General features: G+C 33.5%; 1 pseudogene; it reads right to left on the reverse strand.

Moving 5' to 3' along the window:
* Positions 1-18,049: 18,049 nt before the first annotated feature.
* Positions 18,050-19,348, reverse strand: LOC116123353 (annotated as a pseudogene).
* Positions 19,349-19,974: the final 626 nt, after the last annotated feature.

A 19,974-nucleotide genomic window follows, 5' to 3' on the forward strand; every position in this document is an offset into this window, starting at 1 on the left:
CAGTGTCCTAGGGGTAGGGGATTAGTTGAGAAATTAGGCTTTTTATTAATATTTATGATCTTGGATATTGAGTGGTGAGGTTTATTAGTATGCATGTTAAAATTGAATGGATGTGCATGTGTTGTTGGTGATAAAAGGAACTTATTATTGTTAATTTATTACGTGCTTGTTTTGTTGCCTTGTTGGTTAACTAATGTTAATTACTAGTTTTGTCTTGATGTTTAATTGGAATCCACATTCTTTTACTTGAATTTAAGTTGTGTTAGTTTGATAAAGAAAGAAAATGATTGTAATGATTGGATAATAATGATTGTAACATAGGTGATGCCCATGTTATCATTTTTTTGGAGATTCATTCTTTTATTCTTTATAAATTATCATTAAATTCTTTTCGAATTTTGCAGATATCGTTGACTGGTGACAATACTCGTGGTTGTCAAACGTCAAGTGACATTCATTCACCGAATCCGACACCTACAAATATGGCTACAGATCTAATTACTTGCACGGCACCAGTGCCACGTTCAACCCAAAAACGTGGGACTTTTATTACTTAAAGGAAGAACACTTCGGAAATGTGGGATCACTTTACCAAGATTGATTATGAGAATAAGGATGATGCCACTGCATCATGTAATTACTGTGGGAATGTTCTAACTTGTCCAAGTAAAAGCGGTACAAGTTGTCTGCGTAACCATTTAAGTAGGTGTAAAAAGTATCCCTTGAATGTGGTGGACAAGAAGCAGAAGACATTAGTGTTTCAACAAGCACAACAGACATGTGATCAGTCGAGTAGCGTTCCACATTCTTCACTTTTGACTTGAAAATTTGACCAGGATGCGGTTAGACGGGTTGTAGCTAAAATGGTCATTGTTGATGAGTTACCTTTTAGGCTTGTTAAGTGTGAGGGGTTTCGGGAGTTGATGAGTGTGGCTCAGCCAAGGTTTCAAATGTCTAGCTAAACAACAGTTGCTTCAGATTGTATTAAAATATATAATGAAGGGTGCCAAAAGATGAAGAAGTTCTTTGCTAAGTTTTCACAAAGAGTTTCTCTCACCACTGATACATGGACAAGTTGTCATAACCCCAATTATATGTGTCTGACAGCTCATTTCATCAATGAAAACTGGGTTTTACAGAAAGGATTATAAACTTCTGCCCAATTATTAGTCACAAAGGTTTAGAGATTGACAAGGCAGTGGAGAAGTGTTTGCTTGAGTGGGGTATTTCTAAAGTTTTCACAATCACTATTGATAATGCAAGCTCTAATGATGTTGGAATAAGTTATCTAAAGACTCGGTTGGGAAGTTGGAAGGGGAGTGTCTTGGATGGTGACTTCTTCCACATGAGATGTTGTGCTCATATATTGAGTTTAGTTGTAAAAAAGGGATTAAAAGATATGGAGGACTCCATATTTCGAATTCGTTCGGCAGTGAGCTACATGAGGTCTTCTCCGGCAAGGTTACACAAATTTAAGGAGTGTGTGGCAAAAGAAAAAATTGAAAGTAAAGCTCAATTGGTTCTCGATGTTGAAACAAGGTGGAATTCCACATACTTGATGTTGGAGGCAGCATTAAAATTTCAGAAAGCTTTTGAGTTATTGGAAATAGAGGATAGTAAGTATTCAGATGAGCTTAGTAGTGGGGAAAGGTTTAGGGGTTTGCCTACATATTGATTGGGAGTATGCATGATACTTCTTATCTTTTTCGAAAGTCTTTTATGATGCTACTCTACATGTCTTTGGCTCACTTTGTCACTAGTAATGCTTACATGCAGGACATTTTTTGTATTGGATTGAAGATTTCAAAATGGTGTACAAGTGTAGATCCTGGGTTACGTAGTATGACTCTAAGGATGAAAGGGAAATATGATCAATATTGGTCAAATATTGATAATATCAACCTCATGTTATTCATTGCAGAGGTACTAGATATGAGACACAAGTTAGAATATGTGGATTGGGTTATTAATGAGTCTTTTGATACGGTTCTTGCTGATAGGTTGAAGACAAAAGTGAAGGAAGTTTTGGTGGCTTTATTTGAGCAATATAGTTCGTTTAAGGTGGTCCTTAGTGCGCAACCAAGTGAGCAGACTCAAGTTGCAATGGAGATTGATGTTAATGATGTAGATCTTGATAATGAAGAGTTTATGAAGGCTATGTATTAGGAGAAACAGGCTAAAAAAAGTTGTGAATCACAAAACAGAGTTGGACAAATATTTAACGGACAATTGTGAAGACGACAACAAGAGTTTTGATATCTTGCAATGGTGGAAGTTAAATTCAACAAAATATGGAGCTCTATCTATGATAGCACAAGATGTATTGGCTATGCTTGTCTCTACCGTTGCATCTGAGTCGGCTTTCAGTACAGAGGGTCGTGTATTGGATCAATTTCGTAGCGATGGTGGAGGCTCTTATTTGTACACAGGATTGGGTTCGGGCTTCGCGTGTACCATTCATCATAGAGGAGAGCTTGGACGAAATATCAAAACTTAACATGGGTAAAATTATTCCTTCACTTTTAATTTTTTGGTTATTTATTTGTTGTTTTTGTTAAATATATTTTGCAAATATAACCTATCTAATGTGCTTGTCCAATTATTTGTAGAAATTGCGTTTTTTGGATTGGAAAGCACAAATCATATGGATGATTGAACAACAACCCAATATATGAGGTATAGTACTTTTAATTTTTTGTATTGTATGTCAATGGCCGATATACTTTTCGGATTTATGAAGAAGCTGATTTCAGTTGCCTTTGTTGTTGATGGTGAAGGGGGCCTAATTTAAGGAATAGAAACTAATTTCATATCTCCTCCCCATGCTTCACGATTACCACTGGACACTTGACATGCTTGGCACAATAATCACTCACACTTCCTAGAAGAGCCCTGTTAATATAATCAGCATTAGCATTAGATAGTTTTTCTACTAAAATAAAATTGAGTTAGTTCAAAAGTGATACCTCTTGATGATATTTGGCCTTAATACATAATACCAATCTATTTAAATTATTAGTTTTTGAAAGGTAATAGAGAGAGTAAATGTAAGTTTTGCATTCCTCTTGTAGGTGATTCTGTGATTGCACTTGGCCAATTGAAGAATGCTTAAGCCTTAAAGTGGAGGGGAGATGCCAGTTTACAACTTTCACTTGTTATTTCTTAATCACTTTTGTACTTGGCCATTAAAATTTAAAGGAACACTTCATATTTTATGATAATGTAATTGGTGATTATTAGTTATTATGCTTGGATGAGAAGAATTCAATAGCATTAGTTGGTGATTAATTGGCCAAATTGTTGTGGATCATTTGGTTTTTTGAAATTTTGTCATCCAAAAGTAGGAATTTTTTTTTATCATAAGATATAAAAAAAAAGGAAAAAGAAAGCTTATTAATAAAATCAGTTTGCAAATCCGTTAATCGGATTGCAAACTAAAAATATGGTTTATGCCAAAATCCAGACTGGTTTCGGTTTGCAATATGGCTTGAATCGGAAAATCGGTTCGGTTAAAAAAAGCACATATCCAGTTCGGTTAACCAGTTTTTTGCAACCCTATAAAATTGTAATATAAAAAAAAAATTAGATTTATTCATTTATCAAAAAATAAAATAAGAAATTACAACAATTATTACATCGTTAAAAACCTTACCAAGAAAAATCTAATGGGAAAAAAACTTGGTAAGGAAAAAAGAGTGCAATAATTGACAATTAATTTACAAGTCACAACTTACAAAACAACTAATTTGGGGGTTGACTAGGACCTCCCTCGTCCGTATCATCTATATTACAAAATTGAAATTCTATTAAAGTATCATCGACAACCTCATATTGATCCTGATGGCGCAACCGTTCCCAATATCGAAGACATGTGAGGACTTCAATTATTTTTTGTGAAAGTTTAGTCCTCATTTCATTTAAAATTCTTCCACTTGCACTAAATGTTTGTTCGGATGAGACGGTTGAGACAGGAACAATGAAAACATCCAAGGCAAGTCTTGATAATACTGGAAAAATACATTTTCTGGTTTTCCAATATTCTAAGACATCAAAGTTGGCTCTTTGTTATGGATCTGCTAGTAACACTTCGAGGGTTCTCAAATATTGTTGAATCTCATTACTCTGTGACTGCATGGAGGACAGTATATTTGTTGTTGGTGCTTCTGAAGAGGAGGTTGTGCTTCGGGTTTGGGTCCTCTTTGGCCTATTAAGTGCACTCCAGGAGTCGAAGTCTTCATTTGTTTCTTCTGATGCAACTTCCCTGGGTATTTCGCCTCTTTGCTGGTTCCCTTACCTTTTTTCATCTTGCAAATATACCTCTGCAAGACACTCTCTTACCTCTCCTAGTTGATTGACATATGCTTTGTTTTGTAAATTTTCAGTTAATGTGTCTACGCCATTTTCTAAACCTGCTACTTAAATTATATGATCAAATATAGCACCTAAACAATAAAAAAAGGGAACGAGTTTCTAATATTTAAAAAAAAAAAAATTTCCATTGCCTTTATTAGTTCCCCTAAAATTTCATTGTTTATGTTTTTTCTAAATAAATATGAAATTTTTATAATTGTATGTATTACCAATGGACTAGTAGGATAATACACATCGGAAAGTTGTAAAGTAGATTGGTAAATTTTTTTAAGAAAATAATGAAATTTTTAGTTATATGCCAATCATTTTCTACCAAATAATGAGGACCTCTATTATTTGCTACAAAATAACTAATTAAATTTGCATAAGGTAAACATGAATCAAGTATTAAATAAGTACTATTTCATCTAACAGGCATGTCTAATGCAAAAGTTTTAAGAGACATATTTGATTTTATACAAGCATCTTGAAATTGAGCATTTCTTTTATTACTACCAGTAATCCAAGCTAAAGAATCCCTAATTCTATCAATATTATCTCTAATTATTTTCATACCAGTTTTCACAATTAAATTAATAATTTAACATATACAGCGTTGGTGAAAAAACTTCAAATTGTCATAAAAAGGATAATTACTTTTAAAAAACTCTATAGCTGTATTATTAGAACTTGCATTATCTAAAGTTAAACTTATCACTTTACTAAGAACATCATAATCTTCTAAAACTTCAATAATTTTATTATAAATTTGTTGACCACTATGATCTACATCCATTAATCTAAATCCTAATAAAGATTTATTTAATTTACATTCGTTATCAAAATAATGACTAGTCACACAAATATAATCTTGTTTAGTTCTACCACTCCAAATATCGGCAGTTAGAGTCATACTAACATGATAACTATGTATTTTATTTTTTAATTCTAATTTAATTTTCCCAAACAATTTTATTAAATCATTTCTAGCTGCAATTTTAGAATAACTTTTAAATCCTGAAAAAAATGAATTTTTAATAAATCTTTCAAAATATTTATCTTCAGCCATATTGATAGGTTGATTAGTTGCAGCAATATATAAAGCTAGTGGTTCCCTATATATATTATAATTATAACGCAAATTATTACTCATATTAGTTATTTGAGTTTGATTGGTTTCTCTATTTCCATGTTGAGTAATATGTTTATTAGCATGCCTTTTTAAAGTACTAATACTATTGCCTGAATCAGCTTTATAAATATTTCCATAATACTTGCATCTTGCTTTCTTCACTTGAACTCCATTTTCTGTCTCGTAAAACTTATCGAAATGCACACAAACATCTGATGTGTGCCTGTCGTCAGTTTCAATAGCAGTTGATGAACTTGCTTCTGCTTGGACGAGGACCACGATTATGAGGACGACTTCTAAAACCACCGGGAGCTGTAGCAGCATGCGGAGGAATCAAGCGCATATTTTGAGGTGTATCGGATTCTGAGACTAGGAAAGCGGGACTATTTGAATCTACTGCATTTATGTTAGTAAATTCAGGGGGACTAGGATAGTAGTTTCCTTCATCATCAAAATTGATGGGATGGAAATATCTATCCATTGTAGTTAAAAAAAAAAAAAAAAAAATTTGATATAGAAGAAATAAAAAATTAAAGAAGGAGAATTGGAATTTGGAAATATAAATTGAAAATTGCAAAAACTAATAAAAATTAAAATGAAAGCAAATTGACAACAAAGAGAATAATTGAGAGATTTCAATAGAGATTCGAGAAAATGAGAGAATGAGAAAATTTGGGATATGAGAAAATATGAGAGTTTAGAGCCTATTTATAGAAAAAAATGGGAAAAGAAAATAACAAAAAAGGCCTCTCCAACTGCTATAAAACAACTATATTTCAAGGGTAAAAGGGGTATTTGCAAAAAAAAAAATTATTATTTATTTTTTTAATTTTTTTCGCCCAACCCGGCGGGTTGGCGGGTTTTTTTGTTAAAAAAAAAAAAAGCAACCCACCGGATCGCCGGGTTGCCATATAAAAACCCGACCCGCCCGACGGGGTGCATGCAGGTCGGGTTCAACCCGGCCCACCTCATACGCAGTCCGGGTTGAACCCTCCTTAATGCGGGCCGCGTTGGGGTTGACCCGCCTAACCCGGCCCATTTGTTCCAATTCTACCTAGTACCTACCCAATAATAATGTCTGGTTTGTACATCTCTTGGACCTCAAATTTAAAAAATAACAAATTAAACTAAATTATCAATATTGTAAAACTTGTTGGATAGTGTCATGTTTTTAATTTAATAGTATTAACAGATTAATTTGAATTATTAGATTGAAGCCTTGAATAACACATGGAAAATTTTCTTTAACATGCTAACTTAGCGGTTGAAGTTAGTGCAATAATATTATCAAATCTAACAACAGTTATAACATTATTAAATATGAAACCCAAACATATTAGTTTTTCAGGAACATATTATTGAATTCTGCTTTTCATTGTTTATAAACACTAAAGTTTGTTTAGAAGCATCACATAATTTATAAACACTGAATAATTAATTGATATAGACACATAAGTAAAAAGAAAAAACATATCAATATCTGTAAGATTTTGAAAGAAATATATATATATATATATATAGAAAATAAGATATTGTAAACACTGTTTCTTTTAAAATATTTTCTTTATTGACTATTAACATGAATCTTTTAGTTTTTTATTTTTTTACTCTCTTCAGTATTGATGTATTGATTCAATATTGTTTGCTTAATTTATTGGTTACTTTATAATTATTAAAATTGGTAATTGAAAAGTCATTTTTCAATATATTCCTAATAGGTGTACTTGGGATGGGAAAAGACGAAAAAGAAAAAAAAAGACAGAGGTGAACTGATCCTAATGCTTTAGGAATTAATTGGCGATTTATGTGGACAAAGAGGGGCCCAATATCTGGCTAGCCAACCCATTCTCCAAAGCTTTTTGACAGCCCATTACAAGTATAATAAAGTTTAGTTTTTTTTTTTTTTTTAATAACGTAAAACAGATGTGACACTCTTCAGTCTTTTTAATTACTAAAAACACTTTGAAAACCCTTTAAAAGTACATCACATATAATTTTTTTTTATTAAAAATAAATAAATTTTACTAATACGATTTGGTGACTAGGACTGTTAGACGAATCAGGGTCGCGAGCCAATTCGATTCGACTCAATTAGGCTCTTCAAAGGCTCGGCTCGATTCGTGAATGGGTACAAGTCAAGTTCGATCACTGCTTGGCTCAGCTGGACGGCTTGAGAGCCGAATCTGGCTCGAGTTAGAGAGGGTTACACTGAGGGTTTTTCAAACATTGGGGGTTAAACGTAATTTGCATTATTAGAATGATAGTTTAAAAAATGACAAATTCCCCCATTGTAAAACTTGGTAAAACACGATAATTTACCCCCATTTGAACAAAATCCCTAAATTGAAATACAACCTCACCCCAAAATGACAAATCCCAATCAACCTGCACGTCGTTGCCCACGGTTGCCGTCATCCATTGTTACTTTTGACGACGTCACCTGTTACAGCTATTCTCTTCGTGCGCCTTCGTTTCTCCATTTTCGTCGACCTCCAAGTTCTCTTCGTTGCCATCTATTCTCTTCCTACCATCGACTTGCCATTGTCTGTCGTCCTTCTCGCCGTCACAAAACTCAGTAAGGTATTATTTTGGCCCATTTTTCTCTTTGTTTTTCCCAATATGAGTACAGCATTGAAATGTCAAATGTGTAATGCGTTTGTGTTGTGGACTGTGCTGTTGCGTTTGTTGGGCATTGGGTGTGTTGATTGTTGAGGATTACTGAAAATGTGCTGTGATGTTGCGTTTGTTTAGCATTTGGGTGTGGTGAGGATTATTGAAATGTGCAATGTGTTTGTGCTGGGACTGTGCTGTTGAGGATTGTTGGGCATTCGGGTGTGTTGAGGATTTTTGAAATGTGTTGTTATATTGATTTGTTGCCAAAAAAAATTACGGTCATGGTGTTGAGTAATCTGGTTTGATCTTTTGCTTATTGAAAGACACTCTTCATCCAACACCATTTTGTCCATGCAAATTTCACAAAATAGCTACACGGTTGGAATGGATAAACCAAATGCACTTGGGGCAATTTCACAATATTGCACTTGTTTTATTTCTCACGGTTGGCACTTGGCAGTTTAGTTTGGTTCCAATTATTTCATCTCAAAAGATTGCTTAAGATTGCTTATCTAGCATGTCAATACTTGAACATATAGTTCGAATTTTTTAGGAGGCACCCCACATATTTCAACATTCTATTTAGTAACATTCTATGATTCAACTTTATCTCCACATATTCTAATTTATTGCTAAATTAATTCCAGATTTGTAGTGGCCATATCTGTGTTTTTGGACTGTTTTATTGCTGGATTTGTTTGATTTCATCAGTGGTGTTCCATCAAATATCAATAGAAAAGCTGACCCTTTTGTTTTCACTTTGTATTATAGGTTTGGAAATGGACGATAGTACCTCAAGCAACCCTACTGAGCAAGGTGTCATGCCCCCTCCCGAGTATCCCTACCCATCGGATCCGGGTGCTCTAGGAGACTCAAGATCCCGAAAGGAAGGTGAATACTCTTAAAAAAAAAAAAACATTCATAAAAACAATTCGACGAAAGTGAAAAGTAGTGCATTTGCATGTTTAAGGTTTAGAAGGTGGAAATACACAAATAATTATTCTAAAAACAGGAACTGAAATCCAGTTACAAAAGAAACGTAGTATCAGAGTCCACTAAAGTTTGTAAAAGATGCAAATCATCATGCGTCAAGGCCAACCTAGAGCGTAGAGTATGCTCCACACAAACCCGATCTACGGTCCTGGGGGAGAAAACATAAAACAGTGAGCTGGGAAGCCCAGTGAGCGGATAATATATTTTATACGAAAATAACTTTAACTTTGAAAACATGCATGAATAATTGTATGCCACACAACACTAATGCACTTACATGATAAGGCAACAAACAGTATATATATATTTTTCTCGGATGCCATGAAATCACACACCACTATCATATAAAATAAATCAATTATCACCACCCTACTAGCACTTAGGGGCCTGGATCATAACTATTTGAACCAGTCCCTAACTCAGACATGAAGCTACACCACCCGCAGTCTACCCTTGGGGTGGTACCATCCGCAGTCTACCCTCGGGATGGTACGAACATCATTGGATAACCATGGTCAACCCACAGTCTACCCTCAGGGTGTCATGATATGGTATCAAATATAATCTTGCCCAGAGTCTACCCTCGGGGCGTCCAAAATCCCACACCGGCCAATAACCGCCTAGTGTAATCCTGCCGGGAGCTCGTCAGGCGTCCGTCTTGTTCTAGTAGGATATCCCAATGGTTCGGTAGGACGGACCATCTCAATGCGCGCATGAGGATAAATATCAAATACTAGCTGATGTTTGGAGGGGGAATAGGTACGGTTTCCAATCTGGGAGTCAAACATAATAATAGTCATGCATCCACAATTCCATTCCAAATATGCATCATGCGTGTCTTATGCATATATATAAAGTATAATATGATATAAAATTCCAATAAAAAGGCATGTAATCATGAATGCAATGCTCACCACGTCAAAATACAAAAGTATGTAACATTCTATTTACACCCTATATTTATCATCAATTTTACTAAGGTCCCAAAGCTTCTAAACATGACAATTAACTTACGATCTTCCAATTCATTCTAAACCATTTGTTTGAAAACAAATAAAATACTCCCAATTGTAAACAAATAGAAGAGCCCAATAGACAATCAAATTAACCGTTTCATTAATAAAAAGAAATATTCAATAACCTTTTATTCCATGTGAACACCATATATATACACATGCAACAAGCAACATAACATAAAAAAATCAAATTTTCAAAGCCCCAACCTGCTGCAGAATCATCCGAGCTAACCAACCACCAACACATTTCAATTATCTCAACAAAACAAGATTCAAATAGACAAGTATCATACCCAAAAACCAGTAGTTGGAAATAACTCAACCCGACACTTGCCAAGCACACCGCCAACTAATATAAATATACTAGCAAAGCATTATATATAGTTCCAATTTCCAGCAGCTATATTCAAAGTTAATCATGCATTTCAATTTTTAAAACAAAACTAACTACACGCACAATTAATTAGCTGACTTCCCACACATGCAATTACATCTGACAATGCAATTAAACAAAATTATATCATTAATACACCTTTCCAGCAACCGAAATGCACATGCAATATACCATTCAATTCATGTAAAAGCCATACCTAATTATAAGTAACATGCAACGCATAAGTACCTCTTTTTAATAGTAATTTACTCAATATTTTCATAAACATAATTTCATACTCTCAATTCCAAACACATGCATGTCATGGACATCTTCAATTTATTAGAAATTTAAAACTAAAGAACTAAAATAAAACCTCAATCAACCGGGTATGCACACGCATATGATCATTCCAACCAACACATGATTTTAAATGCAAGTTTAATAATATTCCACTCACACTTTCTCCTTTGCTTTTAACTCAAGTGCTCCGTCCTCCTATCTTCTTCACCTATTTGATCCAAAATTATTATAGGAATTAAGATCTAAACAAAGAGAAGATGAAAGATCGATTAAAAACGATAAAGGATTGAAAATGCATGCGTAACACTTATCCTTTACCCCAAAATTTCTCTGAAAATTCTTCTCCTACAAGCACCTCTCGCCCTCCTCTATTTTAACACAAATGTTATTTCTCTCTCTTTCAATGTGCATAGGAGAATGAATGTGAAATGAGAAAGACAAAAAGAATAAAACAAGCTTCTCCTCTCTCACTTTATTTTTTTGTTTCTCTCGGCTATCTCTTTCTCCACTCCACCATTCCTCATCTCAATTTAATAAAATTTCACAACCATCAATGGCAAAACAATGTGCCAAAACCATGGGCTAATTCTCCAAAAAAGCCTTTAATCCATCTTGCAATGCCCAATTATGCATGCATCCCTTAGTCTTTGATTCTTACATCTTGCACCCCAAAATCCTTTAAATAAAGTTAAGTTTTATCATGATCTCACCCCTGGAGAATTATGCATGTACCCTTGCATGACACAATATTAAAAAGACCCCTCATCTTTAATCAATTTCATAATGTTGTTGAAAGATTTTTACACTTCCAATTTCACACAACTGCTCTTGCAAAACTACTTAATAAACCCACCATGCCTTATTTCTTACTAAAACATCTCTAAAAAGTTTCAATTCTTACATATTACCCCCTAGATTCACATAAATAAAATTAAATAAAACCCACAAAGAAAATACGGAGTATTACACAAGGTACAATTAAAATTACACCGGGCAATAAGCGTACCTTGAACGAGACCACTACAAATACGAAACACAGTGTTAGTAGCCCAGATAATGGTGGGTAGAATGACAATCCAATTTAGAGGAAAAAGAGAGCTAAAACATCAGTGGTTTGGATAGAGTTTAAGAAGGTGGTTCTCTCAGGTGGTACAAAAAAGACAGAGTGTATCCATTGCAAAGCCAAGCTGTCTATTAATGCCACCAAAAGCACCACCCAGTTTAATAGACATTTAAAAAGGTGTCAAAAGAGAATAGTTTCCATGAGGCAACAACACATTACTTTTTCTGTTGTCGGTTTTGATGTTGGAACTTCTGTTTTGCCTACTTTAAGTGGAAAGTTCGACATGATGAAGATAAGGGAATTTATCGCCCATTGGGTGCTTATGCATGAGTATCCATTTTCAGTTGTATAGGAAGAGGGCTTGAACAATATGATGAAGTATGAGATTCCTGAATGGAGTTTGGTTTCCTGCCATACCTGCAAAAATGATTGTATGAAGGTATATGAGATTAAGAAAGTGAAGTTGAAGATGTTGTTGAACGATGTGACAAAGATTAGTTTGACTATGGATTTGTGGAATTCCAGCAATTAGAAGATGGAGTATATGGTGCTCATTGGACATTGGATAGATGGTAATTGGAGGATCAATAAACATGTCCTGAACTTTGTGCATTTACCTCCTCTCTGTACCGGTGTTATGATTGCTGACTCCATTTCCAAATGTCTAATGGAATGGGGATTGAAAATAAGGTGTACACTATCTCAGTGGATAACGCTTTAAGTAATGATGTTGCAATCAGAATTATGAGGGAAAATTTTGAACTTATGGGGAATCTGATTTGTGGAGGTAAATTGTTTTATGTTAGATGTTGTGCCCATATCTTGAACCTCATTGTTCAAGATGGACTTTATCAAATTAGGCATATCATTGATGCATCCATGAGAGCGTCTTATACATTAATGCTTTAGAGAGCAGGATTAGGGTTTTTACCGAGATTGTTCAACAACTTAAATTGCTGTTTTGGAAGCTTATTCTACATTGTAAAACAAGATGGAATTCTAAGTATGAAATGTTGGCAACGACAATTAAGTTTAAAAAAGTATTTCATAGGTTGAAAGAAAGGGATTCAAGTTATCATTACTGTCCATAGGACGAGGATTGGGAGAAAGTGTGTGACATTTTAAAGGTTTTTTAGTGGTACAACCAATCTCATTAGTGGGAGTGATTATCCAACATCTAATTATCTCTAAAAGAGGTCTGTCTAGTGAAAATGATGCTAGATAGTAAGACTGCAGACGAAGATGAGTTCATTAGAAACATGGTAAGGAAGATGAAGGAGAAGTTCGATAAATATTGGGGAGAATGTAATGTGCTAATGTTTTTGGCTACTGTATTGGATCCTCGATTGAAAATGAGAGTAATTAATGGGCTTTCCCCAAGATGTATTATGAGTTAGAAGCCTGTGCAAATACTGTAACTGTTCAAGATGCACTGTAGGAGCTATATGGAGAGTATGTTGAAGCTAATAAAGCTTCTACTATTTCCCGTGGGCATCCAGTAGTGGGGGATGAAGTTGGAGACATTGGTGAGGAGGCAACGGCTGCAGGAGCTACGAGTTGGGATGATTTCAGTAGTTTTCTAGATGTGGTGGAGACTGTTGAGCCAAGTAAGTCTAAGCTAGACTGTTATTTAGGAGGTGGGTGTCATAAGTGCATGGGGGATCGTGAGGCATTTGATGTTTTACAATGGTAGAAGGCAAATTCAACCAAGTACCCTATATTGTATATAATGGCTCGTGAGTTACTAGCCATCCCGATCACTATGATCGCTTTAGAGTCTGCATTAATTATCGGGAGTAGGGTTATTGACAGTTATCGAGCTTCTTTGTCTCTCGACATGGTGGAAATGCTCTGATGTGGATGTGATTGGTGTTGATCTTTGAACGGAGTGAAGAAAGGGTGCAAAGTAAGTTTCATTGATTATATTTTTAGTGCAATTCAATATTTGAAATTACTTTATGTTAATCTAAACTTAATTTTTATTTCTTATTTCATTTCAAAAAGAGCATGAGCACTTGGAGATTGTTCTTCCTATCCCGTCAATTGACGACAATCAATAGATTGTTTGATTCCCCTGCATGTCATTGGCTGTGGTAGCAGGATTGTGCAGGTTTGACTTAATTGATTTTTTGTTTGGGTTTGCATATTCATCTTCATGTACTTATGTCCTTAATTGATTTTTTGTTTGCAGAAGTGGGGCAAGAATGGTTTTGGGACGTAGCTCCCAACATACAACCATATTTTTTATGAAACATTTTGAGCCTTTGGGATTAAATTTGTATATAGTCCCCTTTTTGTTTTGATGAAAGATGAATTAAGTAAAGTGAACCAAACACTTTAGTTTACTTCACTTAATTTGTTGAAACAGAACCAGTATGGTAAATAGTGTGATGAAATGATCACATGTGGAGATTGAGTTGTTTGCCAAATACATGCAAGTTTACTTGTGTGTTGTTAAATAGTTTGTGGCATTAAAATGGAATCAACAAAGCTACGGACACCGAAAATTTTGCACCGAAAATGTGTACCGGCCTACGTGTAACACGTCTCTAATTTTTTTAACAATTTTTTTCTAGTGAACGGTCATCCATCAAATTTGGATGGCCGTTCACTCACATGGACGCCCGTCCATATTATATAGACGGGTGTCCATATACAAGGGACAGGCATCCCCATTTAAAGGACGCCCGTCCATAAATAAAATATAAAAAAAAAAACTCTAGGGACGGCCATCCCTTACGTTTGGACGGCCATCCATTACCTTATGTTTGGACGGGCGTCCATTATTTTGGTTTCTACAAATTAAAGAAAAACTTTGGATGGGACGGGCGTCCGTAAGGAATGGACACCCGTCCATTACTTACGTTTTTAAAAATAAAACAAAAACTTACAGTTTCACGCAAGGCTGATGGGTTTGAGATCGCCAATGTAGTTAGGAAGTGTTCGTATCTCACTTTCAATCTAGTGTCTTTCATTCATTTCTTGAGTATATGGATTCGCTTACTTGCATTATCTATTTGACGAGTATCAGTAAATGCAATATCAGCTACTGGATTGCGACAATGAGCAAGGAAGCCATGCTTTTCTCCCGGATACACGGAAGGGCCACTTCAGTACAGAGAGCAGCAAGATCTGCTCCCACATAACCATGGGTATCTCTTGCAACTCTTTCAAGATCAACCTAAAACATGCCATCAAATAAGAATGTCACTATACTAAATTAGTGAAAGATCTAGAGAGAATAGAAATTAGTGAGTGACACTTCTTGTTAAGTAAGGTATTATTATAATACAAATTTTAGAAGAAAATATTATTTATTACAACTTTAACTTTTACATATCACATTTTTCTTAATTTTAGTATTTTAAGTTACTTAGACATCCCAACTGCTGACTTCTGCTTTTTATTTATTCAAAAATCAAACTTTAAATAAATTATAATCCCAACCTCAACTTGCCTCAAATATGACCGTTATATCTAAAAAATATAGCATAAATATATAAGTAGTGTACGCTACAAATTTAGCACTAAAATAGTTAAATATGTTGTTCATTAATCTATATAAGAAGAGTTAATTATAATTCCATAGAGGTACCACTGAATTAAACTTTTCCATCGGGTATTTAAACTGAAATTATAATTGATCTCCTATATTCATTGTTTACCCTTTATCAGTTTAATTAAATAATAATTAAAAAAAAAAAAAAAAACTAGGGTAAGGGGAAAAATTATTATTTCAGAAACTTGGGTGAGAACTTATTATTTAGTGACACTGACTCATATGATAAATGAGTTTATATCTATCTTTTTAATAAGTTTATAGGTAAATTTTATAAGATTATAAAGATGACTTGTAATAAAAAAAAATTAACAATGAAATTTAAAAGAGGCACTTGTCTTTAATCGAATCTATAAATTAAAATTTTGAGGTAAAAAAAGAAAAAAAAATTCTGTTTCAACAATATTAATATGTATATAGCAAAATCCCTATCATATGTTGTGATCATAATTCATACATTAAAGATGATACAAAATTTAAGTATATTATATTTAAATTTAAATCTATAAAATATTAAACAAGGTGGAAATTAATTTATTTGTGTGGTGAAGTGAGCACATCTAATTAGATTCCATCTTTCTCAACTTGTCTTCGTTTCCATGGGACCACCTGTTTAAGGCTTTCACAAATGCTTCTCTGCAGTTACCACAAAATTTAATTAATTACATAATTAACTTAATTATAACATTAATTACTGGTAAAATCAAAAGTCATTTTCACTAAGAAATCAAACTACTTTTTCCACTCCGCCCAGAAATTCAATGCTCTCACAATCAAATTCAGTCTTATTAATTATTATTATTTTTAAAGCTACAGTAGTGGATGATATATAATTAGTCAACTGTGGCTTAGAACATTTTAAGCAATCCATCATTCATATTTATATGAAACAAACCCCTCCACAATATTCCGACGACTCTCTAGTGCCACCTCAAGCTCGACAACCTTTATTGTCTTCCCCGCAAGTCCACTGGATTGTCAGTGGCTCACAACACAAGATTTGACTCTCATATTTGTAATCGTAGATTTTACCGTCTACAAATATGATCTTTAATTTATATATATATATATATATATGAAGCATAAGTATATATAATTATAGAAAATAAGATATTGTAAACACAGTTTCTTTTAAATTATTTTCTTTATTGACTATTAACATGAATCTTTTAGTTTTTTTCTTTTTTCTTTTTACTCTCTTCAATATTGATGTATTAATTCAATGTTATTTGCTTAATTTATTGGTTACTTTATAATTATTAAAATTGCTTATTAAAAAGTCATATTTCAAATAAATTCCTAATAGGTGTACTTAGGAGGAAAAAAAAAGGTAAACTGATCTATGCTTTAGGAGTTAATTGGTGATTTATATGGACATGAGTGGGCCCAATATCTGGCTAGCCCAACCCATTTTCCAGGGCCTCTTTGACAGCCCATTATAAATTATTAATGGCATCCTGTATTGACAGATTTATCTTTTTTTTTTAATTGATTTTTAATTACTGAAAACGCTTTTAAAACCCTTTAAAAAGTACATCAGATATGATTTTTTTTTTTTTTAAAATAAATAAATTTTACTAATACGATTTGGTGACACAAAAAGATAGAAAAAAATAATTATGATTAAATTGTCACTTACCTCCCTTAACTAATTGTTTTTACATTTGAATTAACCATTAACAGAACCTTACTTATCATTCTCTTTCTCTACTTCCATAAAAAGGATGTTAAATTTCTTCATTACTTCTTTAATCAGTCTAAGTTATACAGGAAAAAATTGAAAATGAAATTGGAAGATTTGGAGAAAAGAGAAATTAGTGAGTGACACCTTTTGCTTTACTCTTCTTAAGTAAGGTATTATTATAATACAAATTTTAGAAGAATTTATTACACACCACATTTTTCTTAATTTTAGTATTTTAAGTTACTTAGACATCCCAACTGCAGACTTCTACTTTTTTAAATTATAAACCCATCTTCAATCTTGTGTCAAATATGACCGTTATATCTAAAAAATGTAACATAAATACATATAAGTAGTGTACGCTACAAATTTAGCACTAAAATAGTTAAATATTTTGTTCATTAATCTATATAAGAAGAGTTAATTATAATTCCATAGAGGTACCACTAAATTAAACTTTTCCATCGGGTTTTTAAACTGAAATTATAATTTATCTCCTATAGTCATTGTTTACCCTTTATCAGTTTAATTAAATAATAAAATACTAAAAAAAAAAAAAAAACTAGGGTAAGGGGAAAAATTATTATTTCAGAAACTTGGATGATAAATTATTATTTAGTGATACTGACTCACATGATAAATGGGTTTATATCTATCTTTTCAATAAGTTTATAAGTAAATTTTATAAGATTATAAAGATGACTTGTAATAAAATAAAATAAAAATTTAACAATGAAATTTAAAAGAGGCACTTGTCTTTAATCGAATCTATAAATTAAAATTTTGAGGTAAAAAAAGAAAAAAAAATTCTGTTTCAACAATAGTAATATGTATGTGATCATAATTCATACATTAAAGATGATACAAAATTTAAGTATGTTATATTTAAATTTAAATCTATACAATATTAAACAAGATGGAAATTAATTAATTTGTGTGGTGAAGTGAGCACATCTAATTAGACTACATCTTTCTCAACTTGTCTTGTCTTCGTCTCCATGGGACCGCCTGTTGAAAGCTTTCACAAATGCTTGTCTGCAGTTACCACAGAATTTAGTTAATTACATAATTCACTTAATTATAACATTAATTACTAGTAATATCAAAAGTCGTTTTCACTAAGAAATCAAACTACTTTTTCCACTCCGCCCAGAAATTCAATGGTCTCCCTCTCCTCAATCAAATTCAGTCTTATTAATTATTGTTATTTATTATTATTATTTCTAAAGCTAGATTAGTGGATGATATATAATTGGTCAACTGTAGCTTACAACATTTAATTGAGAATTAATTCTAGGACAATAAAATTAAGCTAAAGGTCAGGAGGACCAAACTTTTCCAAGAGCATGAGCTCATAATATGAAACCCATATAATGATATTGGAAATTATTATAGACCTCATTTTAAGCGAGCGATCATTCATATTTATATGAAACAATTAAAAAATTTGTTCTTCTGAAATCAAGACCAACTAATAAAATGTCCTAAGAATTATTTTTTATAGTGCATTGATTTACGTTGATTGAAACAGTGGAAAATATCTAAAATTAACTAAAGTGCAAAAGATACAAAAGTTAACCAATTTACATGATGCAATCACAAAAACATGCAGGGAAAGTAAAGAATAATTCTTTTGTGCTCATAAAATTTTGTTTTAATCTATCTATCTATCAAAATTTAGAAAAAATGTCACAAATTTGTTAAAAATTAGATGCTTTACTTACCCACATATGTGATGAACTTGTGTGAGACTTAAGACTCAAAAAGCTCCACTGATCTCTTCCTCACTCTTGTAATCTCACCTTCGCACCGCCGTCACTGCCACCATCTCCTCACCTCCGGAGGCGGAGAAGAATCTAAAGTGTCGAATTTCTCCCCCCAACATTCACCTTATTCTTCTTGAAACTGCCCCACCTACTGGACCAAAACAGAAGCCCCTCCTTGTTCTCCCTCCGTATGACCCTCCTCTCCGAAACGACAACGTATAAGACAGAGACCGACCCACGTCCGCCCGTCCAGTACGGTGGTTGGCGATGGAATATTGATCATTTTCGTTTCACATAACAGCCGTGGAGGAAGTTCCAGGCACCGCGCACTGGAGGGCTTCGGCTTAGATTGAGTCACGCAACTGTTTCTCGGCTTCCCCGGAGCTTCCTCCCATTGAAACGGAATCGACGCCGGGATGTTCCGGCGAGTCAACATCCCCGTGCTCTGGGCCCTTCTCATCGGAAATGAAAACAAAGATAGTTTGGTGTTGAACATGGATCATTAAAATTAAAACTTGGTTCTGAATCCATTTTAATTTCTCGGTGAAGGAATGTTAATGGAGATTTATGGAGAGAAGGTGATGAATATTGTGAAATGTGAGGGTGACAAAACGCTCCTGGCGCTTCTTCTTCCGAGAAAATGTGGAGTTTTAATGTATAAATAAATTTGTAACGGAGAGTGAGGGATTGGACCCACAGTTGGAAAGTTTGGATGAATTTTGATTGGGTGATAACGGCCGTGCAATCACACGGTCATATGCCGTCTGTGTGTCTTGTTGAATTGTTCTTCTTCTTCAATTATTTTTTTTATTTACTTAATCACTAGGATTTTAAGTTATTTGATACTGTTCGTTTGTCCCATTTAAACTTTTTATATCACACCTCCAACTTTACGCGTCATCCATATGAAAAACCCTAATGCATTTGATATATCACTAATTTTTCTGCCAAATCATAAGTTTATGCCATGCTATATTATTTTATGTTTATATATAGACATAAAAAAAAAAAAAAAATGTCCAGATTGAGACGGTTAGATTAAGGTCACGATACCCAAATGAGTTAAATTTGTAACGGTTATGATTCTTGTGGGGTTCCAGTTTAAACTCTTTGTGAAACTAC

This window comes from Pistacia vera, unplaced genomic scaffold, assembly GCF_008641045.1.
Source record: "Pistacia vera cultivar Batoury unplaced genomic scaffold, PisVer_v2 Contig142, whole genome shotgun sequence".
In the NCBI taxonomy this organism is placed as follows: domain Eukaryota; kingdom Viridiplantae; phylum Streptophyta; class Magnoliopsida; order Sapindales; family Anacardiaceae; genus Pistacia; species Pistacia vera.